The sequence below is a fragment of the Paramormyrops kingsleyae genome, chromosome 18 (genome assembly GCF_048594095.1).
Source record: "Paramormyrops kingsleyae isolate MSU_618 chromosome 18, PKINGS_0.4, whole genome shotgun sequence".
NCBI lineage: Eukaryota > Metazoa > Chordata > Actinopteri > Osteoglossiformes > Mormyridae > Paramormyrops > Paramormyrops kingsleyae.
The window spans coordinates 2478897-2502321 of NC_132814.1; the positions used below are offsets into that span (position 1 = coordinate 2478897).

Below are 23425 nucleotides of genomic sequence, written 5' to 3' on the forward strand. Positions count from 1 at the left end.
GGGCATTCTACTCCGAGCGGGGGCGTCACGCAGGCCCGGCTAACGGCGACGGGCTTGGCGGCGGCCCCATATCGACTCGGGTCTCTCTTCATCCCGTATAAATCTTTCGCCTTTTACTAAAGATTTCCGTGCTTCCGGGAATGGTGCACCTCTACTGCCCCCTGTTGTCAAAAGGCAGAACTGACTGACTGACTGACTGACTGACTGACTGACTGAGTGAGTGAGTGAGTGACTAATAGACTGAGTGCTGTGAGGGGGGGGGACCCTGTCTGTGCGTGGCCCCCGTTTCCCGCCGTTTTTCTTTTTTTTTTTCTTTTTTATTTTTTTTTTTAAAGGAAGGTGACACACTGTTTGTGCGGTGGACAGCTGCGCTGAGGTAAGGCATGATGTCATCTTTGCCTTTTGAATTTCCCCTCATGTTTGTTAAAATGATTGCTGTCTTTTGAGAGGACAGGAGGACAGGGAGGAGTCGGGGCCCCGAGGACGGCGGCTGCGACGCCCCTGGGCATTCTACTCCGAGCGGGGGCGTCACGCAGGCCCGGCTAACGGCGACGGGCTTGGCGGCGGCCCCATATCGACTCGGGTCTCTCTTCATCCCGTATAAATCTTTCGCCTTTTACTAAAGATTTCCGTGGAGAGGGATAGCGATGAGTTCATGGTATTTTTGGAGGCTCTGCCCAAGCAGAGCTGCACTGCTGCTGTCAAAGGAAGACTGGGCCCGGCTTAGCGGCTGGCGTTAGGTGCCCGGTGGCGCGGCTGTGGTCTCCCTGGATCACGCGTGGACTCGCCGGGCGACACCTGCCAGAGGGGCTGGTGAGGGCTGAGCCGCGCCAGCTCCGTCGGCATCCCGCATGCCGGCGCCCGGCGGGGCGCAGTTTGTGGGTATCGCTTCTCGGCCTTTTGGCTAAGATCAAGTGTAGTATCTGTTCTTATCAGTTTAATATCTGATACGTCCCCCATGGAGGGGACCACATATTAAACGGATTTTTGGAACAGGGAGCCGGAAGTGGGGCTTGCCCCGTCCGCTCCACGCATCGACCCGGTATTGCAGTGCTTCCGGGAATGGTGCACCTCTACTGCCCCCTGTTGTCGAAAGGCAGAACTGACTGACTGACTGACTGACTGACTGACTGACTGACTGAGTGCTGTGAGGGGGGGGGCCCTGTCTGTGCGTGGCCCCCGTTTCCCGCCGTTTTTCTTTTTTTTTTTTTTTTTTTTTTTAAAGGAAGGTGACACACTGTTTGTGCGGTGGACAGCTGCGCTGAGGTAAGGCATGATGTCATCTTTGCCTTTTGAATTTCCCCTCATGTTTGTTAAAATGATTGCTGTCTTTTGAGAGGACAGGAGGACAGGGAGGAGTCGGGGCCCCGAGGACGGCGGCTGCGACGCCCCTGGGCATTCTACTCCGAGCGGGGGCGTCACGCAGGCCCGGCTAACGGCGACGGGCTTGGCGGCGGCCCCATATCGACTCGGGTCTCTCTTCATCCCGTATAAATCTTTCGCCTTTTACTAAAGATTTCCGTGCTTCCGGGAATGGTGCACCTCTACTGCCCCCTGTTGTCAAAAGGCAGAACTGACTGACTGACTGACTGACTGACTGACTGACTGAGTGAGTGAGTGAGTGACTAATAGACTGAGTGCTGTGAGGGGGGGGGACCCTGTCTGTGCGTGGCCCCCGTTTCCCGCCGTTTTTCTTTTTTTTTTTCTTTTTTATTTTTTTTTTTAAAGGAAGGTGACACACTGTTTGTGCGGTGGACAGCTGCGCTGAGGTAAGGCATGATGTCATCTTTGCCTTTTGAATTTCCCCTCATGTTTGTTAAAATGATTGCTGTCTTTTGAGAGGACAGGAGGACAGGGAGGAGTCGGGGCCCCGAGGACGGCGGCTGCGACGCCCCTGGGCATTCTACTCCGAGCGGGGGCGTCACGCAGGCCCGGCTAACGGCGACGGGCTTGGCGGCGGCCCCATATCGACTCGGGTCTCTCTTCATCCCGTATAAATCTTTCGCCTTTTACTAAAGATTTCCGTGGAGAGGGATAGCGATGAGTTCATGGTATTTTTGGAGGCTCTGCCCAAGCAGAGCTGCACTGCTGCTGTCAAAGGAAGACTGGGCCCGGCTTAGCGGCTGGCGTTAGGTGCCCGGTGGCGCGGCTGTGGTCTCCCTGGATCACGCGTGGACTCGCCGGGCGACACCTGCCAGAGGGGCTGGTGAGGGCTGAGCCGCGCCAGCTCCGTCGGCATCCCGCATGCCGGCGCCCGGCGGGGCGCAATTTGTGGGTATCGCTTCTCGGCCTTTTGGCTAAGATCAAGTGGATTTTACGCTCTTTTTATCGCTTTTAACGGACTGCGTCGGGTTTTTTAGAGGAAGGCACGGTGACCCTAATGCGTGACCAGTAGGTGGCTTGACCGCCGCTGCCACGGGGCGACCCGTGCCTTCCTTTTAGCCTTTTATCCCTGCTTTTATTTTCGTTTTTATTAGGCTGGGGATCCCGCAGTGGCTGGTGGCCTGTCCGCCGCCCTGCCGGGTGAACTGGTGTTTTTATTTTTTTAGTTGCTTTTATAGTTTAGCATTCCTCGGCTCATCCCGGATTGGCGGACGGCGGCCGGACCACGGCGGACGTCGGGACCACGGCGGCAGGAGGACTCTGCTCCAGGAACGACGTCGGTGGACCATCCCGGATGTCGACGGCCGGCGGAGCAGCGAGGAAGCCCTTCAGCGGGCCGTGGCTGGTAGCAGGCGGTGGCCTGCGTAATACCGCCCGGTTCTGCTGGAGGGCCGAAGGGGAGGTAGGCACCTTCCCCGACCGCCTGGCCTTCATCCGGGAGGTGGCCTTCGGGGAGCTGGGCCTGCGCATGGAGGACATCCTGTGTGTGCAGCGGAATGGACCTTTCCAGTTCTTCGAGGTCACCCTGTCCACCGACGAGAGCTACACCAAGGTCCTGGAGCGGAGCAAGGAGAGGGCCCAGCACCCTCTCCTGGGACGATACACCGTCGAGCCGCTGTGGTGGCCCGACAAGCGGGTAATTACGGTACATTGTTTTAACCCGCATGTGTCCGGCGAAGCCGTCCGCCAGTTCTTGAACAAGTATGTGGACCTCCTTCCTGGCCACAAGGACATCCGGGATGAGCTGGGGATCTGGACTGGTCGACGCCAGTTCCAGGCCCGCCTGCGCCCGGACGCTAATGGGGCGGGCGGTTTTAGTCATCCCCCAGCCTATTTTAATCTACAGGGCAATAAGGCTTACTTGTTTTATTCCGGACAGCCTCCCTTCTGCCGACAGTGTCACACCTTTGGACATACTCTGGAGGGATGCGCCAACCTGCGCTGCCGCAACTGCCTGGAGCCGGGGCACATGGCCAGGGACTGCAAGGGCCCCCGTCGCTGCATCCACTGCAACGGTGAGGACCATCTGGCTCGTTCCTGCCCCCAACGGAAAACGTCATACGCCGACGCTCTGTTAGGCAGCAGAGCTGTCGGCAAGGAGAGTGGTGGGGGAGCGCAAGCCCCCACGTCCGGGCAGGAACAGTCGGCGGCGGGGGCAGGAGGAGATGCCCTGGCCGAGGTGGAGGAGGCCCCAGCGACAGCGACTGCAATGCAGGAGGGGTCTCCAGTCCTGGCTCCAGGTGTCAGCAGCAGGAGGAGAAAGAGCGGCGCATCCCCCCGGAGGAGGAAGAAGAGCAGAAGGGAGGCACAACCCGACGCATCCAGCCCTCCGGCTGCCACCTTGCCAGCAGTGGCGGCCGGGGACCAAGGCCGAGAGAGTCCCCCCTCCCCGACATTGGGGGCCCCCCATCTGGTGTGGGACTTGGGACAGTCCCCTGCGCCCCCCCAGGAGTACAGCAGTGTGCAGGACAAAGCAAATGAACAGGAGTACCTGGGGGGGCTGGAACTGGGGGGCCTTTTGGGTTTGACTGAGGAGGGGGGGCAGTAATGCGGTATTGTTTTTAATGGCTGGCTTTTATTATTTTAGTGTGTTGTTTGTAATTGTATTTTACCTTTTTAACATTTCATGGCCAATTTTAATATTGTCACCTTGAATGTCAGGGGTTTGAGGAACGTTTTAAAGCGCACATCTGTTTTTAATCAGCTGGCATCTTCTCCCTTCAGCATTTGTTTTCTGCAGGAAGTCCACCTCCGGGACCAGCGGGACGAGGCTCTCTTTTCACGACAATGGAAGAGGGGTAGATCCTACTGGAGCGTAGGTGGTGTCCACTCCTCAGGCGTCGGGATCCTTTTTGGCGACCGCGCCTTTGAAGAAGTAAGATCGTTTACCGTTCTTCAAGGTAGGGTTTTGGGGGTGGACGCCACATGGAGGGGACAGCGCCTCCGGGCCATATGTGTCTACGCTCCAGTGGAGGCCTCGTCCCGTATAACTCTCTTTGAAGAGTTGTCCCCGTTCTGTGTCACAGATCGACACTTGATTTTAGGAGGGGACTTTAACATCTCGTTGGAGGGTAGACAGGATGTCAGCTCTGGGCACTTTCGCCATTTTATTCGTTCCTTTAAACTTGTTGATGGTTTTAAGATATGCAACCCCAGCATGCCGGGCTTCACCTGGCACAATAGTCGCGGAGCCAGCAGTCGCATCGACTATATTTTAGCCTCACCCCCCGTTGTTTTTAAAAAGGTGTCCCTCTCCCCACAGTGGCCCACTGACCACTTGGCAGTGGAGGCCACTGTTTCCATAGACGCCCCTGAATATGGGGGTGGCTATTGGAAAATGAACCTGCAGATCCTGGAGGAGAGCGATTTTAGACACCTTTTTTTAGATCACTTCTCCGAGTGGCAGAAGGACAAGCCTACCTTCCCCTCCGTGGCCGAATGGTGGGAGAGTGTGAAGGATAGGATCCGAACCTTCTCCATGCAGTACAGCAAGCAGCGCAGGATGGAGAAGAAATTCTCCATTCTGCAGCTGGAGAGAAGGTTGCGGGATGAATACGCCGCTCACAACAACGGGGGCACCATCGACCACGAGCGACTGCTTGACATAAAGGGTGAGCTGAGGCGCCTGCATGAACAGGCTGCCTCGGCCCTAATGCTCCGCGACAAAATGTGCCTGTTGGAAAACAATGAAAAGTGCAACGCCTTTTTTTTCCAGAGAGCCAGGGAAGCCCGGGAGGAGAAGAGCTTTGTCTCTCTCCGTGCCTCAAATAGCAACAAGGTAACTACAACATCAGACATGCTGGAGGTTGCAAAATTGTTTTATTGTGATCTTTTTAAGGTTAGGGACACGGACCCGGTTGCAGGGGAGCGGTTCCTAGACAACATCTCACCTTGTCTTCCCAGTGACATTCGTGACGGCTTAGAAGCCCCCATCACCTTGGCCGAGCTGACCGCAGTGCTTGGCAAGATGAACCGCCGCAAGGTACCGGGCCTTGATGGGCTCCCGGTGGAATTTTATTCCACCTTTTGGGATGTCCTCGGGCCGGAATTACTGCAGGTTGTAGAGGACGTTCAGCGCCGGGGTTTGCTCACTAGGAGCATGAGGTCAGGGGTTCTTTCTCTGTTGCACAAGAAGGGCGATCGTGCCGACCTTGGCAACTGGAGGCCCCTGACCATGCTTTGTGTAGACACAAAGCTCATCGCAAAGACCCTTACCGAACGCCTGAAGAAGGCCATGGCTCATCTGGTACACAGCGATCAGACGTGTGGAGTACCGGGTCGATCGGCGACGTGGAACCTCCATCTCATCCGCGACGCCATCGCCTGGGTGGAGGACAGGAACCTCCCTCTCCTGCTGGTCAGCTTGGACCAGGAGAAAGCCTTTGACCGGGTAGATCACCGCTTCCTGTTTCAAGTATTGGGTAAGTTTGGCTTTGGACCCAATTATCTGGGGTGGTTACACACTTTGTATAACGAAGTTGGAAGCCATGTTGTTATCAATGGCTTCCTGAGTGACTTGGTGCCCCAGCTGAGTGGAGTGAGGCAGGGATGTCCCCTCCCCCCCCCCCTCTACGCGCTCTATATAGAGCCACTGGCGTGCGCCATTCGCACCCACCCCGGGGTCGATGGCCTTCTTATCCCAGGAAGTCGGGGGAAAACTGTTAAACTGACCCAGTACGCAGACGACACCACCCTTTTCGTCTGCTCGGATCAGTCTCTCGGTCATGCCATGAGCCTTGTTCATGCATTCGGTAGGGCCTCCGGCGCGACGCTCAACCTCAGTAAGTCGGTGGCCAAGTATTTCGGCAGCTGGAAGGCGAGGGAGGACGTCGCAGGTGGTCTCACCCTCTGTGACGAACCTCTCAAAGTGTTGGGGGTCAACTTCCTTTCGGATGGTGCCGCCCGTTTGAACTGGGAGGGGCGGTTGGCGATCGCCAGGCGGAAGATCGGACTGTGGAAGTCCAGGTCCCTGTCCTTCCAAGGTAAGGTTTTAGCCTTAAAAGTGGATATTCTTCCCACCCTGCTCTACCTTGCACATGTGTACCCTTTGCCCCGCTTCATGCGCAGAGGCCTGACGAAGGACGTTTTCAACCTCGTCTGGGGGGGCAGGTACGAGTACGTGCGTAGGGAAGTGATGTATCTCGGAAAGGACAGTGGGGGGAGGGATGTTATTGACTTTCCTCTCAAGCTTGACTGCCTGTTCTTCTCGCAGCTCTGCGCGCGCCTGGCAGCTCCCCTCGAGCACCCCCATCAGCACTTTGTGCGTCTGTGGCTGGCTCTCCCCATGAGACGTCTGGTGGCGTCGTGGACCAACCTCGGCCCCAAGGCTGAGACCCTGCCGGCCCACTACAGCCACGCTGTCAAGTGGAGTAAGTCTTTTCCGGCTTTACAGGGCTTTGCTTGGTCATAGGGATACTCGGGCCATGCTGGGCCTGGAGGAAGGCACATGGGCGAGAATCCAGCCTAAGGGTTTGGATCACAGGCTGCAGGACCTGAACTGGCAGTGCCTTCATGGTAAGCTGCCAGTCAGGGACGTCTTACATAGGCATAAGCTGACCAGACACTCCCGCTGCCCCAGGCCCGAGTGCAGTGAGGATGAGACCATCAGGCACGTGTTTTGGGACTGTGGGCATGCACAGAGAGTTTGGGGGTTGGTAGCGGGCCTGTGTGGACGTGTGGACCCGCAGCCCGGTCTGACCTACGACAAGGTGTTGAAGGGGTGGGACCCCAACCTCCATAACCCCTTCGGCCCCTGGATGTGGCTGCTGGTCAGCATTACCAAGCGGGAGCTGTGGAATGCCAGGACCGCGCTCATCCGCAGAGGGGTTCATCTGGAGGCACAAGGGGTGTTCCGTAAAATCCGGGCCGACTTGGGTTTCAGGATGGAGACTGACGTCATCCAGCGGGGCTACCACGAGGCCAAGGAGAGGTGGAAGGGCCTCTTTTGGCTTTAGCTCCGTTTCGTTTAGGTGGTGACGCTCCATTCTACAGGGTGGACATGACGCACCTTTCTGGAGCACACAGAAGGTACTTTGGGTTTTAGGTGAGTGTGCTTTGTTTTTTTGCGCGTGTGTTGTATTTCAAATACTTTTTTAATAATTGCATGTACAGAATTTATTGTGCACTACTGGTTGATCACTTTTAGCACGTATTTATTAATATTAACATTATCTATTAACATTTTAATCTATTTGGTGTGCTTTGTTTCTGTGATTAACCGTATTTTATGCCCGAAGTCTCAGATTTTATGTGTGTGGATGGTGTATAACCCTGTTTTAACCCGACCCTTGTGTTTGAAATTTGTGGTCTGTGGGTCTGTTCCTCTTTTAAGGTTTTAACCTTTTAATGGCTTGCATTTGAGGTGACATTTTATTTGTAGAAATGGCCAGATGAATGTAATTAAAGGGTAAATGTGTGTAATTTTAATTGTTGATTTTATTACTGTTTTGATTATTTTATGGTATATAGTTCTGCATAATTTGTTTGTTTAATACTGTTTTAATATGTCTTATTATTATGATTTTATTGTATTGCCATTGATGTGTATTATGTTAAAAATTTCAACCTTTTACATTGTTGTAATATTTGTTTATGATGTATGCTGGAAAGGTTGTTTTAATATGCATGGATGACGATGCCAATTTTAAAAGTGTAGGCTTGATGTTTATATGTTTTGATCAGGTGGTGTTGATTTAAATGATGTGCAGAACTGTTTAATAAAGTATGGAAAAAAAAAAATCTGTTCTTATCGCTTCTCGGCCTTTTGGCTAAGATCAAGTGCTGCTTTTTGGAGGGATTTTTATTGCCAGGTTTTTTAGTGGAGGCAACAGCGAACCTAAAGCGTGACCAGCAGGTGGCTTGACCGCCGCTGCCACGGGGCTAGCTGTTGTCTCCTTTTAGCGCTTTTTTTATTTTGGGTAGCCCTTGCAAGCCTAACGTGCAGGTTCGGGTGGCTTGACCGCCGTTCCCGCAGGGTGAGCTTGGGGTTTTATTTCCAGCTTTTATTAGTTTAGGCACCCAGCTGGGACACGTCGACTCCCTGCCCGGCTCCCGAGGACTCTCTTGCCCACCATCGCCAGGATGTCCGGGAGCCCACACAGGACCGTCGTAGTCATCCGGCATACAGCAGCCTTCAAGTGGACTCACCAGGAGGAACCGGAGAGTTTCCCGGAGAGACTGACCTTCATCCGGGAGGTGCTCTTCGGCCTCCTGGGACTTACCATGGAAGACATCATCTGTGTGCAGCGCAACCAGTCTTCGGCCTTCTTCTATGTGACTTGCACTACGGAAGAGGGCTACAAGAAGATGTTGGTTGCATGCAGCCGCTTGGAGGAAGAGCTTCGCCGGATGTACTATGACGTGGAGCCACTGTGGAAGCTGGACCGGAGAGTGATCACCGTCCACGTCTTGGACCCCTTTGTTCCAGCTGAAGCGGTGGCTGCCTTCCTGGGCAGGTTTGTCGACGTGGTCCCTGGGCACAGGGACGTGAGAGACCAGCTGGGTGTCTGGACTGGGCGCAGGCAGTTCCGGGTGTGCCTGCGCCCCGACGCTAGCTCCCCTGACGGGTATAGCCACCCACCTGCTCATTTTATGATAGGTCGTTGCAAGGGCTACCTTTTTTACTCCGGGCAACCCTCCTCCTGCCGCTTGTGCCACGGCCTGGGCCACACCGCGGACTCCTGTACCACCATGAAGTGCTGGAGATGCCTGGACGTCGGTCACTTGGCGAAGGACTGCAAGGGCCCCCTCCGGTGTAACCTGTGCAGAGGTGAGGACCATCTGGCTCGGAGCTGCCCTCAGCGCAAACCGTCCTGGGCCGACGCCGTTACCCGGGGCTCGGCTGTGGACGGGGCCCGACAGCAGGCACTGCCGGGCTGCGCTGAGATGCACGGGGGAGCCGAGAGGGGAGCTGGGAACACCGAGGCTCAGCCCTTCGCCAGTGCCGATGGGGAGTCCACGGCCTCCAGTGCTTCTGTGGAGTCCCCAGGTAAGGGTCCATTGGCCGTGGCTGAAAAGCGCGCAACCTCTCCCTCCAGGTTTGTCCAAAGCAGGAGGAGGAAGAAGGCCCGGAGGAACGAGAACACTGCTTTAGGCCGAGAAGCGATTTCCCCTTTTGAGCAGATGGACTTACTAAGTGTTCTGGTCTCCCCACTTGAGAGACGGTCTTATCCAGTGCAGCAGGACATTGCAAATGAATGTTCTTTTTTAGCCACTGTTGAGTCTGGGGGAGACCTTAGTTTTAATGGGGATATGTCTGAGGATGATAATGTTTTACCTTTTTAAAGATTTTAGATTTTCTGCTATATTTATGGATTTAATACTGTTTTAATGGGTGTTGTAATGTTTTGAGTAGTTTCATATTTTAAGATTTGTATGTTATAAGGTGTCTTGTATTATTATGGCAGTAATATGTTTTTGTTAATTATGCTGTTGGATTAAGTTTGTGGGTATAAATGGGTTTTGATATGTGCTATTTTGATTAGTATTGATGTGGGTTTGTTTTAGTTAGTATGTGGAAAATGTTGGGTTTTTATAGTTTTATGTGTTGTTCTTAGATTGTAAGCAGAAATGTTGAATAAAGATGAATTAAAAAAAAAAAAAATCTGTTCTTATCAGTTTAATATCTGATACGTCCCCCATGGAGGGGACCACATATTAAACGGATTTTTGGAACAGGGAGCCGGAAGTGGGGCTTGCCCCGTCCGCTCCACGCATCGACCCGGTATTGCAGTGCTTCCGGGAATGGTGCACCTCTACTGCCCCCTGTTGTCGAAAGGCAGAACTGACTGACTGACTGAGTGAGTGAGTGAGTGAGTGAGTGAGTGAGTGAGTGACTAATAGACTGAGTGCTGTGAGGGGGGGGGACCCTGTCTGTGCGTGGCCCCCCGTTTCCCGCCGTTTTTCTTTTTTTTTTTATTTTTTTTTTTATTTTTTAAAGGAAGGTGACACACTGTTTGTGCGGTGGACAGCTGCGCTGAGGTAAGGCATGATGTCATCTTTGCCTTTTGAATTTCCCCTCATGTTTGTTAAAATGATTGCTGTCTTTTGAGAGGACAGGAGGACAGGGAGGAGTCGGGGCCCCGAGGACGGCGGCTGCGACGCCCCTGGGCATTCTACTCCGAGCGGGGGCGTCACGCAGGCCCGGCTAACGGCGACGGGCTTGGCGGCGGCCCCATATCGACTCGGGTCTCTCTTCATCCCGTATAAATCTTTCGCCTTTTACTAAAGATTTCCGTGGAGAGGGATAGCGATGAGTTCATGGTATTTTTGGAGGCTCTGCCCAAGCAGAGCTGCACTGCTGCTGTCAAAGGAAGACTGGGCCCGGCTTAGCGGCTGGCGTTAGGTGCCCGGTGGCGCGGCTGTGGTCTCCCTGGATCACGCGTGGACTCGCCGGGCGACACCTGCCAGAGGGGCTGGTGAGGGCTGAGCCGCGCCAGCTCCGTCGGCATCCCGCATGCCGGCGCCCGGCGGGGCGCAATTTGTGGGTATCGCTTCTCGGCCTTTTGGCTAAGATCAAGTTTTTAAAAACTTTTGGCGTTTTTCTTAGCCGTTTTACCCGTCGTGTTTTTTAGTTTAGCGGATACCAAGGGGATCCTAATGCGTGCCCAGCAGGTGGCCTGACCGCCGCTGCCACGGGGTGAACCTTGGTATCCTGTTTTAGTGTTTTTCAGCCCTTGTTTGTTTTTATTCACTTTTATTATTTTATTTTTTAGTCTAGTTTTTAGCTCAGCCCGTCTTGGACTACGGCGGAAGGACCTCTGGAACACTGCGCCTTGCTCCACTCCGAGTGGGACGGCTGATGCCGGAGCACCCCAGCTGGAGGATGGCAGCTACGGCTCCCAGGACGGCAGTGACGGCCCCAGCGGCGGCTCCAGTGGCCGGGACGACCCCCTCCTCCGGACCGGGTCCGATGGTAGGTGGCGGTCTGCTTAACACGGCCCGGTTCCGTTGGAGGAACCTGGATGGAGAGGCCCAGTTTCACGACAGGGTCTTCTTCATCCGGGAGGTGGTGTTTGGTGTGCTGGGCTTTAAGCTGGAGGACCTGATCTGCGTCCAGAGGAACCATCCCCAGAGGTTTCAGGTGCGACTGCGGCCGGATGGAAAGGGGGGATATCTTCATCCCCCAGCCTACTTTTCCATCGGGCCCAACAGGGGGTACCTGTTCTACACTGGACAGCCTACCTTCTGCCGGTCGTGCCAGGGCCATGGACACAAGGCGGAGGACTGCCCGGACCTTAAGTGCCGTAACTGCCTTGAGCCCGGGCACATGGCTAAGGACTGTAAGGGCCCCCAACGTTGCCGCCACTGTAGCAGCGAGGAGCACCTGGCCCGTGTCTGCCCCCAGCGCTCCTATGCGGGCGTTCTGGCGGGTGGTGGGCAGGTGAGGCGGGTGCCGGACCGGGAGCTGCTCCCTGCCCCAAAGCCAGGGGGGCCTCAGGAGAGGTCAGTGGGGGCCCAGGAAGAAGTGGCCAGGTCCCCAGTGAAGACCCCGTTGGGGGCTGAGGGGCCCCGGGCTCAGGCTGGGCAGTCCCCGCAGGCCCGGGCCGGGGTCACCAAAAGGAAGAAGAAGGGTGACCCCAAGGACAAAACTAAGAAGACGAGGAAGGAAGCAGAGGAGGCAACAGGTACCCCCAAGGAGGCGGCGCCCCCAGCTGAGGCCCCTGTACAGGTCGTATCGCCCCCCGCCCCCAAAACAGAAGATATAAGTTGGAATTTGTCAATGTTGTCCCCAGCCCTTCCCCAGGAGGACATTACCTTTTCGGGCCTGGAGGTTTCACCAAACGACCAGGCCTACCTGGAGGACTCCATGCTGGGGAAAATTCTGGGCATGAGCGGGGAGGGGGAACAGGGGTCTTAATAGCTGGTTTTAGGGTTTATAGTTTTTAAAATTTTTATGGTTTTAATTTCTTATTGTTTTATTCTTTTTTTAATCCCCCCATGGCTGATTTTAAAATTTTTACTGTTAACGTCAGAGGGTTGAGGAACCCAGTCAAAAGGGCCGCGGTCTTTGATGAACTGACATCCTCCCCTTTCAATCTCTGTTTCTTGCAGGAAGTCCACCTCAGGGACCAGCGGGACGTGGCTCTTTTCTCACAAGCGTGGAAGAGGGGTAAGTCCTGCTGGAGCGTTGGTGGTGTCTATTCTTCAGGCGTCGGCATCCTTTTTGGTGACCGGGCCTTTGAGAATGTGAGTATCTTCACTGTAGTGCAGGGAAGGGTTTTGGGAGTGGACGCCACCTGGAGAGGTCAGCACATCCGGGCGATGTGCGTTTACGCTCCAGTGGAGGCCTCGTCCCGCATTGCGCTTTTTGAGGAGCTGGCCCAGTTTTGTGTCACTAATAGACACATAATTTTAGGAGGGGACTTCAATACTTTTTTAGAAGGGAAAGGGGATGTCAGCACTAAACATTTTAGGAATTTGATCCGCAGCCTCAACCTCTCTGATGGTTTTAAAACGTGCAACCCCACAGATCCGGGCCATACCTGGCACAACAGTCGTGGGGCCAGCAGCCGTATTGATTATATTTTAGCTTCGCCCTCTGTTGTTTTTAGGAAGGTTTTGAGGTCTCCACGGTGGTACTCGGACCATACATCGGTCGAGGCCACAGTTTCCATTGACGCCCCTACCTTCGGGAGGGGCTATTGGAAGCTGAACGTGGAGATCTTAGAAGAGAGAGACTTTAGGTCTCTCTTCCTGGATCATTTTACTGCGTGGCGGGGCTGTAAGGCAGCCTACGTCTCCACGGCCGCATGGTGGGAGAGCGTAAAAGAGAGGGTTAGAGCTCTAGCTATCCACTATTGCGGCCAGCGTAAAGCTAAAAGGCTTTACGAAATCCAACGGCTAGAGACCAGGCTGCAGAGGGAGTATGCCCGCCACAACAACGGAGGGGCTTTTAACTTTGAGGAGGTGCAGGCAGCCAAAGCTAAGCTGAGGGGCCTGCACGAGCAATCGGCTGCGGCCTCCTTGTTTTGGGCCAGGGCTTTGGAAAGGGAGGAGAATGAGAAATGTACAGCCTTCTTCTTTAATAAGGTGAAACTGGCCCGTGAGGAAAAGTGTTTCACTGCCCTCCGGGACCAAGGAGGCAACCTGGTCTCCGATTCGGCCCGGATGCTGGAGGTTGCTAAATGTTTTTACGGTGACCTTTTTAAGAAAAGGGAGACCGAACCTGAGCTAGGGGAGCAGTTTTTATCTAAACTCAAACCTAGTCTTCCCAGTGAGGCAAGGGACAGCTTAGATGCCCCCTTCACTCTAGCCGAGCTGACTGAGGTGCTAGGCAAAATGAACCGGCGCAAAGTTCCTGGTCTCGATGGACTCCCCGTGGAATTCTATTCCACGTTTTGGGAAGTCCTCGGGCCGGAGCTGCTAGAAGTGGCTGAGGACGTGCAGCGTCAGGGCATGCTCACCAAGAGCATGCGGTCAGGGGTCTTGTCTTTGTTGTACAAGAAGGGCGATCGTGCCGAACTTGGCAACTGGAGACCCCTGACAATGCTTTGCGTAGATGCAAAGATCATAGCAAAGACCCTAACTGAGCGCCTAAAAAAGGCCATGACCCACCTGGTCCATAGTGACCAGACTTGCGGGGTCCCGGGTCGATCTGCGACTTGGAATTTACATTTAATTCGGGACGCGATCGCCTGGGCTGAGGACAGGAATGTCCCTCTGGCACTCGTTAGCTTGGACCAGGAGAAGGCGTTTGACCGAGTGGACCACTGCTTCCTGTTTGGGGTATTGAGCAGGCTAGGTTTTGGGCCTAAGTTCTTGGGATGGGTTCATGCGCTTTATACTGAGGTTGGTAGCCATGTGTCGATTAATGGTTCCCTCAGTGATTGGGTTCCCCAGTCAAGTGGAGTGAGGCAGGGTTGCCCTCTCTCCCCCCTCCTCTACGCTCTATATATAGAGCCGTTGGCGAGCGCCATCCGTGCCCATCCAGGTATCAACGGCCTGATCCTGCCAGGGAGTGGGGGCCTGACGGTAAAGCTGGCCCAGTACGCAGACGATACCACTCTGTTTGTGTGCTCGGACCATGCGCTCGGTCACGCCCTGGGCTTGGTGCAGGCGTTCGGGAAGGCCTCCGGGGCTGCACTTAACCTGAGCAAGTCGGTGGTCAAGTACTTTGGCAGCTGGAAGGCGAGAGAGGACGTCCCGGGGGGGCTCACTCTCTGCGGCGGCCCTCTCAAGGTGTTGGGGGTTAACTTTCTTTCGAAAGGTGCTGCCCGGGTAAACTGGGAAGAGCGTTTGACGATCGCCAGGCGGAAGATGGGGATGTGGAAGGCCAGGTCCCTGTCCTTCCTGGGTAAGGTTCTCGCCTTGAAGGTTGATATCCTTCCCACCCTCCTCTACCTCGCCCATGTGTTCCCCATGCCCCGCTTCATGCGGAGAGGCTTAACTAAGGATGTGTTTAACCTTGTTTGGGGCGGCAGGTATGAGTATGTGAGGAGGGAAGTGATGTACCTTGGAAAGGACAGTGGGGGGAGGGATGTTCCTGACTTCCCTCTCAAGCTTGACTGCCTGTTCTTCTCCCAGATCTGTGCACGTCTGGTGGCTCCCCTAGAACACCCCCACCAGTATTTTGTTCACTTGTGGCTGGCCCTGCCCATGAGACGTCTGTTGACGTCGTGGTCCAACGCCGGGCCCAAGGCGGAGACGCTGCCGACCCACTATCACCATGCTATTAAGTGGAGTAAGTCTCTTCCGGCAGGTCTCCCCCCAGGGACCCTCACCAGGCACCGAGCCCTGTATCGGGCTGTGCTGGTGAAGAGGGGAACCCGTGCTGTGCTGGGCCTGGAGAAGGACACCTGGACCAGGATCCAGCCCAAGGGGTTGGATAACCGGCTGCAGGACCTGAACTGGCAGTGTGTGCATGGTAAGCTGCCGGTCAGGGATGTACTGTACAGGCACAAGCTGACCAGACACTCAGGCTGCCCACGTCCCGAGTGCTCAGAGGAGGAGACCCTCAGGCACGCCTTTTGGGACTGTGGGTATGCCAGGGAGGTCTGGAGATCAGTGCAAGGCCTGTGCAGGGAACTAGACCCGCAGTTTGTGTTGTCCTACGATAAGGTGATGATGGGGTGGCCCCAAGGTCCTCAGACTCCCTTCCCGCCCCGGATGTGGCTGCTGATCAGCATGACCAAACGTGAACTTTGGAATGCAAGGTCGGCACTCATCCATAAAGGGGCAGATTTGAGGGCCTGGGGATTATATCGAAAGATTGTGGCGGACTTGGATTTCAGGATGGAGCGGGACATCATCCAGTGGGGCTACCACGAGGCCAAGGAAAGGTGGAAGGGCCTTCTGCGGCCATAGCCCCACTAACATCTTGGTGAGTACGAGCTCCATCCAGGAAGGTCGGTGTGGCACGTGAGTTGTGAACGCACGCACCTTATACTGTGCCTTTCTTGGTGGTGCGTTAATGTTTTTTTTCAGTGTCACACCATAAAGTTCACAAGGATCGGAAACCCTTTGCAATGGGATTTTAAGCCTGGGGGTGATTTTGAAAATAACCACTGACACTCAATGGTTTTTGATTAATATTTGCTTATTTATTGAATGTCTGGTGTGGTTTATGTATTTTATATTTAAATTTTAAACTCTGATATGGGCTGAATTTTAACGGTGTGTTAATGTCTTGTTTGAAATCCTTTTAAGGAGATTATAATTGTAATATTTTATTGATTGAAATAAAAATTGTAATTGAATTTGAAATAGCCGGAATGATGAGTGAAGGTTGGCCGAGTTGATGAAGCGACGGGTATCCAACTCTGACTGGTACGGAAAAAAAAAAAAAAAAAAAAAATCTGTTCTTATCAGTTTAATATCTGATACGTCCCCCATGGAGGGGACCACATATTAAACGGATTTTTGGAACAGGGAGCCGGAAGTGGGGCTTGCCCCGTCCGCTCCACGCATCGACCCGGTATTGCAGTGCTTCCGGGAATGGTGCACCTCTACTGCCCCCTGTTGTCGAAAGGCAGAACTGACTGACTGAGTGAGTGAGTGAGTGAGTGAGTGAGTGAGTGAGTGACTAATAGACTGAGTGCTGTGAGGGGGGGGGACCCTGTCTGTGCGTGGCCCCCGTTTCCCGCCGTTTTTCTTTTTTTTTTTCTTTTTTATTTTTTTTTTTAAAGGAAGGTGACACACTGTTTGTGCGGTGGACAGCTGCGCTGAGGTAAGGCATGATGTCATCTTTGCCTTTTGAATTTCCCCTCATGTTTGTTAAAATGATTGCTGTCTTTTGAGAGGACAGGAGGACAGGGAGGAGTCGGGGCCCCGAGGACGGCGGCTGCGACGCCCCTGGGCATTCTACTCCGAGCGGGGGCGTCACGCAGGCCCGGCTAACGGCGACGGGCTTGGCGGCGGCCCCATATCGACTCGGGTCTCTCTTCATCCCGTATAAATCTTTCGCCTTTTACTAAAGATTTCCGTGGAGAGGGATAGCGATGAGTTCATGGTATTTTTGGAGGCTCTGCCCAAGCAGAGCTGCACTGCTGCTGTCAAAGGAAGACTGGGCCCGGCTTAGCGGCTGGCGTTAGGTGCCCGGTGGCGCGGCTGTGGTCTCCCTGGATCACGCGTGGACTCGCCGGGCGACACCTGCCAGAGGGGCTGGTGAGGGCTGAGCCGCGCCAGCTCCGTCGGCATCCCGCATGCCGGCGCCCGGCGGGGCGCAATTTGTGGGTATCGCTTCTCGGCCTTTTGGCTAAGATCAAGTTTTTAAAAACTTTTGGCGTTTTTCTTAGCCGTTTTACCCGTCGTGTTTTTTAGTTTAGCGGATACCAAGGGGATCCTAATGCGTGCCCAGCAGGTGGCCTGACCGCCGCTGCCACGGGGTGAACCTTGGTATCCTGTTTTAGTGTTTTTCAGCCCTTGTTTGTTTTTATTCACTTTTATTATTTTATTTTTTAGTCTAGTTTTTAGCTCAGCCCGTCTTGGACTACGGCGGAAGGACCTCTGGAACACTGCGCCTTGCTCCACTCCGAGTGGGACGGCTGATGCCGGAGCACCCCAGCTGGAGGATGGCAGCTACGGCTCCCAGGACGGCAGTGACGGCCCCAGCGGCGGCTCCAGTGGCCGGGACGACCCCCTCCTCCGGACCGGGTCCGATGGTAGGTGGCGGTCTGCTTAACACGGCCCGGTTCCGTTGGAGGAACCTGGATGGAGAGGCCCAGTTTCACGACAGGGTCTTCTTCATCCGGGAGGTTGTCTTTGGTGTGCTGGGCTTTAAGCTGGAGGACCTGATCTGCGTCCAGAGGAACCATCCCCAGAGGTTTCTGGATGTTACCTTGGCCTCTGAGGAGGCATACCGGAGGGTGCTGGAGCAGAGCAAGTCCGACCACCCGCTCTTGAATATGTACTCGGTTGAGCCCTTGTGGTTTACGGACAAGCGGGTGGTAACGGTGCATGTGTTCAATCCTTACGTGTCGGCGGAGGCCGTCTGCCATTTCCTCACTAAACACGTTGAGGTTTTACCAGGACACAGAGACGTCCGGGACGAGCTGGGTGTGTGGAATGGGCGCCGCCAGTTTCAGGTGCGACTGCGGCCGGATGGAAAGGGGGGATATCTTCATCCCCCAGCCTACTTTTCCATCGGGCCCAACAGGGGGTACCTGTTCTACACTGGTCAGCCTACCTTCTGCCGGTCGTGCCAGGGCCATGGACACAAGGCGGAGGACTGCCCGGACCTTAAGTGCCGTAACTGCCTTGAGCCCGGGCACATGGCTAAGGACTGTAAGGGCCCCCAACGTTGCCGCCACTGTAGCAGCGAGGAGCACCTGGCCCGTGTCTGCCCCCAGCGCTCCTATGCGGGCGTTCTGGCGGGTGGTGGGCAGGTGAGGCGGGTGCCGGACCGGGAGCTGCTCCCTGCCCCAAAGCCAGGGGGGCCTCAGGAGAGGTCAGTGGGGGCCCAGGAAGAAGTGGCCAGGTCCCCAGTGAAGACCCCGTTGGGGGCTGAGGGGCCCCGGGCTCAGGCTGGGCAGTCCCCGCAGGCCCGGGCCGGGGTCACCAAAAGGAAGAAGAAGGGTGACCCCAAGGACAAAACTAAGAAGACGAGGAAGGAAGCAGAGGAGGCAACAGGTACCCCCAAGGAGGCGGCGCCCCCAGCTGAGGCCCCTGTACAGGTCGTATCGCCCCCCGCCCCCAAAACAGAAGATATAAGTTGGAATTTGTCAATGTTGTCCCCAGCCCTTCCCCAGGAGGACATTACCTTTTCGGGCCTGGAGGTTTCACCAAACGACCAGGCCTACCTGGAGGACTCCATGCTGGGGAAAATTCTGGGCATGAGTGGGGAGGGGGAACAGGGGTCTTAATAGCTGGTTTTAGGGTTTATAGTTTTTAAAAATTTTTATGGTTTTAATGTCTTATTGTTTTATTTTTCTTTTAATCCCCCCATGACTGGTTTTAAAATTTTTACTGTTAACGTCAGAGGGTTGAGGAACCCAGTCAAAAGGGCCGCGGTCTTTGATGAACTGACATCCTCCCCTTTCAATCTCTGTTTCTTGCAGGAAGTCCACCTCAGGGACCAGCGGGACGTGGCTCTTTTCTCACAAGCGTGGAAGAGGGGTAAGTCCTGCTGGAGCGTTGGTGGTGTCCATTCTTCAGGCGTCGGCATCCTTTTTGGTGACCGGGCCTTTGAGAATGTGAGTACCTTCACTGTAGTGCAGGGAAGGGTTTTGGGAGTGGACGCCACCTGGAGAGGTCAGCACATCCGGGCGATGTGCGTTTACGCTCCAGTGGAGGCCTCGTCCCGCATTGCGCTTTTTGAGGAGCTGGCCCAGTTTTGTGTCACTAATAGACACATAATTTTAGGAGGGGACTTCAATACTTTTTTAGAAGGGAAAGGGGATGTCAGCACTAAACATTTTAGGAATTTGATCCGCAGCCTCAACCTCTCTGATGGTTTTAAAACGTGCAACCCCACAGATCCGGGCCATACCTGGCACAACAGTCGTGGGGCCAGCAGCCGTATTGATTATATTTTAGCTTCGCCCTCTGTTGTTTTTAGGAAGGTTTTGAGGTCTCCACGGTGGTACTCGGACCATACATCGGTCGAGGCCACAGTTTCCATTGACGCCCCTACCTTCGGGAGGGGCTATTGGAAGCTGAACGTGGAGATCTTAGAAGAGAGAGACTTTAGGTCTCTCTTCCTGGATCATTTTACTGCGTGGCGGGGCTGTAAGGCAGCCTACGTCTCCACGGCCGCATGGTGGGAGAGCGTAAAAGAGAGGGTTAGAGCTCTAGCTATCCACTATTGCGGCCAGCGTAAAGCTAAAAGGCTTTACGAAATCCAACGGCTAGAGACCAGGCTGCAGAGGGAGTATGCCCGCCACAACAACGGAGGGGCTTTTAACTTTGAGGAGGTGCAGGCAGCCAAAGCTAAGCTGAGGGGCCTGCACGAGCAATCGGCTGCGGCCTCCTTGTTTTGGGCCAGGGCTTTGGAAAGGGAGGAGAATGAGAAATGTACAGCCTTCTTCTTTAATAAGGTGAAACTGGCCCGTGAGGAAAAGTGTTTCACTGCCCTCCGGGACCAAGGAGGCAACCTGGTCTCCGATTCGGCCCGGATGCTGGAGGTTGCTAAATGTTTTTACGGTGACCTTTTTAAGAAAAGGGAGACCGAACCTGAGCTAGGGGAGCAGTTTTTATCTAAACTCAAACCTAGTCTTCCCAGTGAGGCAAGGGACAGCTTAGATGCCCCCTTCACTCTAGCCGAGCTGACTGAGGTGCTAGGCAAAATGAACCGGCGCAAAGTTCCTGGTCTCGATGGACTCCCCGTGGAATTCTATTCCACGTTTTGGGAAGTCCTCGGGCCGGAGCTGCTAGAAGTGGCTGAGGACGTGCAGCGTCAGGGCATGCTCACCAAGAGCATGCGGTCAGGGGTCTTGTCTTTGTTGTACAAGAAGGGCGATCGTGCCGAACTTGGCAACTGGAGACCCCTGACAATGCTTTGCGTAGATGCAAAGATCATAGCAAAGACCCTAACTGAGCGCCTAAAAAAGGCCATGACCCACCTGGTCCATAGTGACCAGACTTGCGGGGTCCCGGGTCGATCTGCGACTTGGAATTTACATTTAATTCGGGACGCGATCGCCTGGGCTGAGGACAGGAATGTCCCTCTGGCACTCGTTAGCTTGGACCAGGAGAAGGCGTTTGACCGAGTGGACCACTGCTTCCTGTTTGGGGTATTGAGCAGGCTAGGTTTTGGGCCTAAGTTCTTGGGATGGGTTCATGCGCTTTATACTGAGGTTGGTAGCCATGTGTCGATTAATGGTTCCCTCAGTGATTGGGTTCCCCAGTCAAGTGGAGTGAGGCAGGGTTGCCCTCTCTCCCCCCTCCTCTACGCTCTATATATAGAGCCGTTGGCGAGCGCCATCCGTGCCCATCCAGGTATCAACGGCCTGATCCTGCCAGGGAGTGGGGGCCTGACGGTAAAGCTGGCCCAGTACGCAGACGATACCACTCTGTTTGTGTGCTCGGACCATGCGCTCGGTCACGCCCTGGGCTTGGTGCAGGCGTTCGGGAAGGCCTCCGGGGCTGCACTTAACCTGAGCAAGTCGGTGGTCAAGTACTTTGGCAGCTGGAAGGCGAGAGAGGACGTCCCGGGGGGGCTCACTCTCTGCGGCGGCCCTCTCAAGGTGTTGGGGGTTAACTTTCTTTCGAAAGGTGCTGCCCGGGTAAACTGGGAAGAGCGTTTGACGATCGCCAGGCGGAAGATGGGGATGTGGAAGGCCAGGTCCCTGTCCTTCCTGGGTAAGGTTCTCGCCTTGAAGGTTGATATCCTTCCCACCCTCCTCTACCTCGCCCATGTGTTCCCCATGCCCCGCTTCATGCGGAGAGGCTTAACTAAGGATGTGTTTAACCTTGTTTGGGGCGGCAGGTATGAGTATGTGAGGAGGGAAGTGATGTACCTTGGAAAGGACAGTGGGGGGAGGGATGTTCCTGACTTCCCTCTCAAGCTTGACTGCCTGTTCTTCTCCCAGATCTGTGCACGTCTGGTGGCTCCCCTAGAACACCCCCACCAGTATTTTGTTCACTTGTGGCTGGCCCTGCCCATGAGACGTCTGTTGACGTCGTGGTCCAACGCCGGGCCCAAGGCGGAGACGCTGCCGACCCACTATCACCATGCTATTAAGTGGAGTAAGTCTCTTCCGGCAGGTCTCCCCCCAGGGACCCTCACCAGGCACCGAGCCCTGTATCGGGCTGTGCTGGTGAAGAGGGGAACCCGTGCTGTGCTGGGCCTGGAGAAGGACACCTGGACCAGGATCCAGCCCAAGGGGTTGGATAACCGGCTGCAGGACCTGAACTGGCAGTGTGTGCATGGTAAGCTGCCGGTCAGGGATGTACTGTACAGGCACAAGCTGACCAGATACTCAGGCTGCCCACGTCCCGAGTGCTCAGAGGAGGAGACCCTCAGGCACGCCTTTTGGGACTGTGGGTATGCCAGGGAGGTCTGGAGATCAGTGCAAGGCCTGTGCAGGAAACTAGACCCGCAGTTTGTGTTGTCCTACGATAAGGTGATGATGGGGTGGCCCCAAGGTCCTCAGACTCCCTTCCCGCCCCGGATGTGGCTGCTGATCAGCATGACCAAACGTGAACTTTGGAATGCAAGGTCGGCACTCATCCATAAAGGGGCAGATTTGAGGGCCTGGGGATTATATCGAAAGATTGTGGCGGACTTGGATTTCAGGATGGAGCGGGACATCATCCAGTGGGGCTATCACGAGGCCAAGGAAAGGTGGAAGGGCCTTCTGCGGCCATAGCCCCACTAACATCTTGGTGAGTACGAGCTCCATCCAGGAAGGTCGGTGTGGCACGTGAGTTGTGAACGCACGCACCTTATACTGTGCCTTTCTTGGTGGTGCGTTAATGTTTTTTTTTTCAGTGTCACACCATAAAGTTCACAAGGATCGGAAACCCTTTGCAATGGGATTTTAAGCCTGGGGGTGATTTTGAAAATAACCACTGACACTCAATGGTTTTTGATTAATATTTGCTTATTTATTGAATGTCTGGTGTGGTTTATGTATTTTATATTTAAATTTTAAACTCTGATATGGGCTGAATTTTAACGGTGTGTTAATGTCTTGTTTGAAATCCTTTTAAGGAGATTATAATTGTAATATTTTATTGATTGAAATAAAAATTGTAATTGAATTTGAAATAGCCGGAATGATGAGTGAAGGTTGGCCGAGTTGATGAAGTGACGGGTATCCAACTCTGACTGGTTAGATAAAAAAAAAAAAAAAAAAAAAAAAAAAAAAATCTGTTCTTATCAGTTTAATATCTGATACGTCCCCCATGGAGGGGACCACATATTAAACGGATTTTTGGAACAGGGAGCCGGAAGTGGGGCTTGCCCCGTCCGCTCCACGCATCGACCCGGTATTGCAGTGCTTCCGGGAATGGTGCACCTCTACTGCCCCCTGTTGTCGAAAGGCAGAACTGACTGACTGACTGACTGACTGACTGACTGACTGAGTGACTAATAGACTGAGTGCTGTGAGGGGGGGGGCCCTGTCTGTGCGTGGCCCCCGTTTCCCGCCGTTTTTCTTTTTTTTTTTTTTTTTTTTTTTTTTAAAGGAAGGTGACACACTGTTTGTGCGGTGGACAGCTGCGCTGAGGTAAGGCATGATGTCATCTTTGCCTTTTGAATTTCCCCTCATGTTTGTTAAAATGATTGCTGTCTTTTGAGAGGACAGGAGGACAGGGAGGAGTCGGGGCCCCGAGGACGGCGGCTGCGACGCCCCTGGGCATTCTACTCCGAGCGGGGGCGTCACGCAGGCCCGGCTAACGGCGACGGGCTTGGCGGCGGCCCCATATCGACTCGGGTCTCTCTTCATCCCGTATAAATCTTTCGCCTTTTACTAAAGATTTCCGTGGAGAGGGATAGCGATGAGTTCATGGTATTTTTGGAGGCTCTGCCCAAGCAGAGCTGCACTGCTGCTGTCAAAGGAAGACTGGGCCCGGCTTAGCGGCTGGCGTTAGGTGCCCGGTGGCGCGGCTGTGGTCTCCCTGGATCACGCGTGGACTCGCCGGGCGACACCTGCCAGAGGGG

At 54.5% G+C, this 23425-nt stretch overlaps 8 non-coding genes and 3 pseudogenes across 8 annotated transcripts; all 11 read left to right on the plus strand.

The window, feature by feature from the left end:
- The first annotated feature begins 89 nt into the window (after nucleotides 1-89).
- LOC140580267 (U5 spliceosomal RNA) lies at nucleotides 90-131 on the plus strand (annotated as a pseudogene).
- Nucleotides 132-575: 444 nt separating this feature from the next.
- Nucleotides 576-689, plus strand: LOC140580027 (U5 spliceosomal RNA). Its single transcript, XR_011983806.1, has one exon. It is a non-coding gene; the product is annotated as a U5 spliceosomal RNA (small nuclear RNA).
- A 195-nt stretch (nucleotides 690-884) lies between these two features.
- On the plus strand, nucleotides 885-1076 carry LOC140579891 (U2 spliceosomal RNA). The gene has a single exon (XR_011983732.1). It is a non-coding gene; the product is annotated as a U2 spliceosomal RNA (small nuclear RNA).
- Nucleotides 1077-1482: 406 nt separating this feature from the next.
- LOC140580269 (U5 spliceosomal RNA) lies at nucleotides 1483-1524 on the plus strand (annotated as a pseudogene).
- A 444-nt stretch (nucleotides 1525-1968) lies between these two features.
- LOC140580028 (U5 spliceosomal RNA) lies at nucleotides 1969-2082 on the plus strand. The gene has a single exon (XR_011983807.1). It is a non-coding gene; the product is annotated as a U5 spliceosomal RNA (small nuclear RNA).
- Nucleotides 2083-9915: 7833 nt separating this feature from the next.
- Nucleotides 9916-10139, plus strand: LOC140579893 (U2 spliceosomal RNA; annotated as a pseudogene).
- Nucleotides 10140-10561: 422 nt separating this feature from the next.
- Nucleotides 10562-10675, plus strand: LOC140580029 (U5 spliceosomal RNA). The gene has a single exon (XR_011983808.1). It is a non-coding gene; the product is annotated as a U5 spliceosomal RNA (small nuclear RNA).
- A 5463-nt stretch (nucleotides 10676-16138) lies between these two features.
- LOC140579968 (U2 spliceosomal RNA) lies at nucleotides 16139-16331 on the plus strand. Its single transcript, XR_011983759.1, has one exon. It is a non-coding gene; the product is annotated as a U2 spliceosomal RNA (small nuclear RNA).
- Nucleotides 16332-16748: 417 nt separating this feature from the next.
- Nucleotides 16749-16862, plus strand: LOC140580030 (U5 spliceosomal RNA). The gene has a single exon (XR_011983809.1). It is a non-coding gene; the product is annotated as a U5 spliceosomal RNA (small nuclear RNA).
- Nucleotides 16863-22590: 5728 nt separating this feature from the next.
- Nucleotides 22591-22786, plus strand: LOC140579975 (U2 spliceosomal RNA). Its single transcript, XR_011983765.1, has one exon. It is a non-coding gene; the product is annotated as a U2 spliceosomal RNA (small nuclear RNA).
- A 404-nt stretch (nucleotides 22787-23190) lies between these two features.
- Nucleotides 23191-23304, plus strand: LOC140580031 (U5 spliceosomal RNA). Its single transcript, XR_011983810.1, has one exon. It is a non-coding gene; the product is annotated as a U5 spliceosomal RNA (small nuclear RNA).
- The last annotated feature ends 121 nt before the right edge of the window (nucleotides 23305-23425 follow it).